Source organism: Micropterus dolomieu, unplaced genomic scaffold, assembly GCF_021292245.1.
Source record: "Micropterus dolomieu isolate WLL.071019.BEF.003 ecotype Adirondacks unplaced genomic scaffold, ASM2129224v1 contig_518, whole genome shotgun sequence".
In the NCBI taxonomy this organism is placed as follows: Eukaryota; Metazoa; Chordata; class Actinopteri; order Centrarchiformes; family Centrarchidae; genus Micropterus; species Micropterus dolomieu.
Window position 1 is genome coordinate 1 of NW_025729508.1, and position 5,486 is coordinate 5,486.

Sequence of the window (5,486 nt, forward strand, 5' to 3'; positions counted from 1 at the left end):
CCTCTCCCAGGACTCCCCTAGAGCTCAATAAACCACTTTCAGTGCATTCTCTAGTCTGCGTTTGAGTTTCTGGCCCCCGGCCGTGACAGAACGATCCGGCCAGAATGGACTCAGCAGACCTAGAGCCGGTCCGCCATGCAGTCTCCACTCAGGGAGCAATCCTGGACCAACACAGCACCGCCCTTCAGGAGATCATGGGAGGACTACAAGATCTGTCACTCCGCATGGGAAACCTCCAGGACTCTCTGCAAGGTCCTCCACCCGCACCTGCCGCATCAGCAGCCGCATGCTCCGCCAGGGAACCGTGGGTATCCCCACCAGAGAGGTATGATGGCAACTTAGGCCAATGCCAAACCTTCCTCATGCAATGTGGTCTTATCTTCGCTCTCCAACCCCTCACCTATGCCTCAGAAGGGTCGAAAATTGCCTACCTCATCGGACTGCTGCGCGGAGCAGCGTTGGAATGGGCCTCGGTTCACTGGAGGAGGCAGGACCGGATAACCACCTCCTATGCCGCCTTTACCACGGAGATGACCAAGGTATTTGACCATCCGGTTCGAGGTAACGACGCCTCCATGAGACTGCTCACCCTCCGCCAGGGACTCCGGAGCGTGGCTGAATACGCCGTTGAGTTCAGGACTCTGGCCGTTGAAAGTGGTTGGAATGAGGCATCTCTACTGTCTGTATTTATCAATGGGCTAAATGAACAATTGAAAGATGAACTAGTGTCCCATCCTGAACCTGAATGTCTGGATAATCTCATCACCCTGTCGATTCGGATAGATAATCGCTGCCGGGAGAGACAACGGCAGAGACACGGCAGCCTCAGCAGGGAGGTTGCCCCCCGCCGCAGAGTATACACTCCAGCTCCGGCACGATCCAGACCCCCTCATCCTGAACCCATCCTGGAGCCCGCTCGGCGAGAGGAAGACCCCGAAGGCGAGCCCATGCAGCTGGGCCGGAGCCGGCTCAGTACTGAGGAGCGGGAACGCCGCAGAGGGAACAACGCCTGTCTCTACTGTGGTCTACCTGGTCACTACATCACCTCCTGCCCTAACAGGCCGTTAAACCGGAGGGCTCGCTAACCAGGGGAGGCATCCTAGCGAGCCGGGCGACCATGCCTCCGTCTTCCCGTCCTCGAACTCAGCTACACGCCACTATAAGCTGGGGAACCCAGACCCTGGAGCTCCTGGCGCTCATTGACTCAGGAGCCGACGAGAGTTTTCTGGATACCGAGTTGGTGAAGCAGCTGGGGTTAGCCACAGAGCAGCTAAAGGAGCCGCTGGAGGCTAGCACACTCGACGGGAGGCTGCTTGCTCGAGTGACGACCTGCACCTGTCCGGTTCAGCTTCAGTTGTCAGGTAATCACTTTGAAACTATCTCCTTTTTTGTGATAGACTCGCCATTTATTCCGTTGGTGTTGGGGCACTCTTGGCTTATTAAACACAATCCTCACATTGACTGGGCAGCAGCAAAGATCCGGAACTGGAGTCCTACCTGTCTTGCTAGCTGCTTGCGGTCTGCTCTGCCTTCCCCTGTGAACCCACAGAGACCCGAACCAGTCAGACCTGACCTGTCATCCATCCCCACGGAATACCACGAGGTATCGGAGGTGTTCAGTAAACAGGAGGCGCTATCCCTTCCCCCTCATCGACCTTATGACTGCGCCATAAACTTGCTACCAGGAGCTACGTTCCCAAGGAGTCGTCTATACAACATCTCCAAACCGGAACGGGCAGCTATGGAGGAGTACATAAACAACTCACTGGCAGCAGGTATCATCCGTCCTTCTTCTTCACCCCTAGGAGCCGGATTCTTCTTTGTGGGCAAGAGGGATGGGACCCTCCGCCCGTGCATCGACTTCAGGGGGTTGAATGATATCACTGTTAAAAACAAGTATCCGTTACCTCTCATGAACTCTGCGTTTGAATCCCTCCAGGGAGCCTCTGTCTTTTCTAAGCTAGATCTCCGCAATGCCTATCATTTGGTTCGCATCCGGGAGGGGGACGAGTGGAAGACGGCCTTCAATACCCCCCTAGGACACTTTGAATACTTGGTGATGCCTTTTGGCCTGACTAACGCACCTGCAGTATTTCAGTGTTTGATCAATGACGTACTCAGAGATATGCTGGGCAGATTTGTTTTTGTCTACCTTGATGATATCTTAATCTTCTCCCAGAACCAAGCAGAACACATCCAGCATGTCCGACAAGTCCTCTATCGTCTCCTGGAGAACCGCCTTTTCGTCAAAGCAGAGAAGTGCGAGTTCCACGCCTCCACTGTAACATTCCTCGGCCACATCGTCGCTAAGGGGCAGGTGAGGATGGATCCCGCGAAGGTGAGAGCAGTTTTAGACTGGCCCCGACCAGACTCTAGGAAACAGCTACAGAGATTCTTGGGGTTCGCCAACTTTTACAGACGTTTCATAAGAAATTACGGCCGCACTGCCGCACCATTAACTGCACTTACCTCTCCAGCTAGGCCCTTCCACTGGACCTCTGAGGCTGAAGGAGCTTTTTTGGAGCTCAAGAGGAGGTTTACGTCAGCCCCCATCCTCACCAGTCCTGTCCCGTCCCGGCAGTTTGTGGTGGAGGTGGATGCTTCGGACGTAGGGGTGGGAGCCGTCCTGTCCCAAAGGTCACTCGAGGACAAGAAGCTTCACCCTTGTGCTTTCCTCTCTCATCGGTTGTCTCCCTCTGAACAGAATTATGACGTCGGGAACCGGGAATTATTGGCCGTTAAGATGGCCCTCGAGGAGTGGCGTCATTGGCTCGAGGGCACCGAGCAACCGTTTGTGGTCTGGACCGACCATAAAAACCTGGAATACATCCGCTCGGCGAAACGCCTGAACCCCCGTCAGGCCAGGTGGGCGCTTTTCTTTGGTCGGTTCAATTTTGCCCTTACCTACAGGCCCGGGTCCAGGAATGCTAAACCTGACGCTCTATCCCGGATGTTTGTCAAAGAGGGGACTACGGCTGACCCAGACACCATAATACCCAAGACTTGTATCATTGGGGCAGCCCTGTGGGAGATTGAGAAGGAGGTGAGAACGGCCCTTCAGCATCAGCCAGACCCAGGTAACGGCTCCCCGGGCTGCTTGTTTGTGCCTCTCTCTGTTCGTTCATCTGTGCTACAGTGGGGTCACTCCTCCAAACTCTCATGCCATCCGGGGGTGACCCGCTCTCTGGCCTTCCTGCGCAGACGGTTTTGGTGGCCAGAGATGAAGGCCGATGTCCATGCCTTCGTTTCTGCCTGCCCCATCTGTGCACAGAACAAGGGCTCCAACCGGCCTCCTCCAGGATACCTGCAGCCTCTACCCATACCTCGTCGTCCGTGGTCCCACCTATCTCTGGATTTCGTGTCTGGGCTGCCCCCCTCGAAAGGTATGACCGTGGTACTCACTGTGGTGGATCGCTTTAGCAAATTTGCACGTTATCTGCCTCTGCCCAAGCTGCCCACAGCTAAGGAAACCGCTGAACTCCTGGTCTCAGTGGTGTTCACGGTCCATGGCCTTCCATTAGACATCGTCTCAGACCGGGGTCCACAATTCACATCGGCAGTCTGGAGGGCGTTTTGCCGTGCTATCGGGGCCACCGTCAGCCTGACCTCAGGGTTCCATCCCCAGGCTAACGGCCAGGCAGAGCGAGCCAACCAGAAGCTGGAGACGACTCTGCGTTGCTTGGCGTCCTCTAACCCCGCTTCCTGGGTTTCCCAGTTGCCATGGGTGGAATACGCCCACAACACTCTCCCTACGTCCGCCACAGGTCTGTCACCCTTTCAATGTGTTTATGGTTTTCAACCTCCACTGTTTCCCTCTCAGGAGAGAGAGTTGTCTGTCCCCTCTGTCCAAGCTTACATCCGCAGATGCCACCGCACCTGGCACAGAGCTCGAGCCACCCTCTTGAGGACGTCGGCTCGGTATGAGTATCACGCCAACCGTCGTCGTACCCCTGCACCCGCCTACACTGTCGGGGACAAGGTGTGGCTCTCCGCCCGGGACCTTCCGTTGAGGACTGACTCCAAGAAGCTGTCTCAGAAATACATTGGACCCTTGGTGGTGGAGAAAATTATCACCCCAGTGACCGTTCGGCTTCGTCTGCCCCCCACACTTAAGGTTCACCCTACGTTCCACGTGTCCCTGCTCAAGCCTGTCCTCATCAGCCCCCTGCTCCCTCCTCTCCCGGCCCCTCCACCCGCCCGACTCATTGAGGGCCACCCTGCGTTCACGGTGCGTCGGGTTCTGGACTCTCGCCGTCGAGGGCGCGGCATGCAGTATCTCATCGACTGGGAGGGCTATGGCCCTGAGGAGAGGAGCTGGGTTCCCCGACGACAGGTTTTGGATGCCGCCCTCTTACAGGCTTTTCATCGCTCTCACCCCGAGAGGCCTGGAGGATCGCCGGGAGGCTCTCGTTGGGGAGGGGGTACTGTCGTGACCCTGGCCTGCCTGTTGCCCTGAGACTGCTGGTGGGCGTGGTTTCTGAGCTCCAGACTTTCCCACCTGAAGCACATCTGCAATCAGCACACCAGGGCCTCTGCCAGCAATCAACACGCCTTTAAAGGATCTGCCAACCTTCCAGTCCCCGCCGGATCGTTGTACTTCATCCGTATGGACACGCCAGCCAGTTTGTCAACCTTAGTTTCAGTACGTTGTCTGAACCTTTGCACCATTGTTAATGGCTCTCTCTCTTTGTCTCGCCTTCAGAAGCCAGGACCTGCGCCACGCGGATTCCCTCCTATGCCACGGAGTCATCTAGACTCTGGGACCAGAGCTGCAGACCCACAGAGCGACCACCACACCCAAACCTCTCCCAGGACTCCCCTAGAGCTCAATAAACCACTTTCAGTGCATTCTCTAGTCTGCGTTTGAGTTTCTGGCCCCCGGCCGTGACATTCTTCCTCTGTATGTACACATAAACAACAAGGCAGGGAAATATAAAAGGAATTTATTTTATTGTTTGGGTACATTATTGTTCAGTGTACATGTTCACATCTGAAACAAACTTTACGTGCTTGATAACTCTCCCACCCCGCAGACATCTACACGTCAATACCGATTTATATTCATAGCGGCAAGTGCTATGTAGCTCCACATAGGGGACACAGGAAATGACATATAGCACATTCATGCGGCGTCGGAACCGCGTAGGAAATTCACAGCCGCACCGGCAGAGCTCCAGAATATGCGACTCGGCCGGCTCACACGCGGACGCGCTTACAAGTGCGAGGGCCCGCCCAACGCTGCTTGCAGCTTTAATTAGGGCCCGAGCACGACTGTGCGAGGTCCCTATTGAATCTGCTCGGATTATATTTTTAGGGCCCGAGCACGACCGTGCGAGGTCCCTATTGAATCTGCTCGGATTATTAGGGCCCGAGCACATGTCAGAACCGGTGAAAAATTTCGTATTCTACAAGTTTCGCACATGGGCGTGGCAAAATGACTCGCTAGCGCCACCTTGAAAATTGGAAATGATTAGCCCCTCGTTCAC

General features: G+C 55.5%; 1 long non-coding RNA gene across 1 annotated transcript; it reads left to right on the plus strand.

Annotated features, from left to right (window-relative positions):
• The first annotated feature begins 4,432 nt into the window (after nucleotides 1-4,432).
• On the plus strand, nucleotides 4,433-4,848 carry LOC123964095. Its single transcript, XR_006823334.1, has 2 exons — nucleotides 4,433-4,604; nucleotides 4,703-4,848. It is a non-coding gene; the product is annotated as an uncharacterized LOC123964095 (long non-coding RNA).
• The last annotated feature ends 638 nt before the right edge of the window (nucleotides 4,849-5,486 follow it).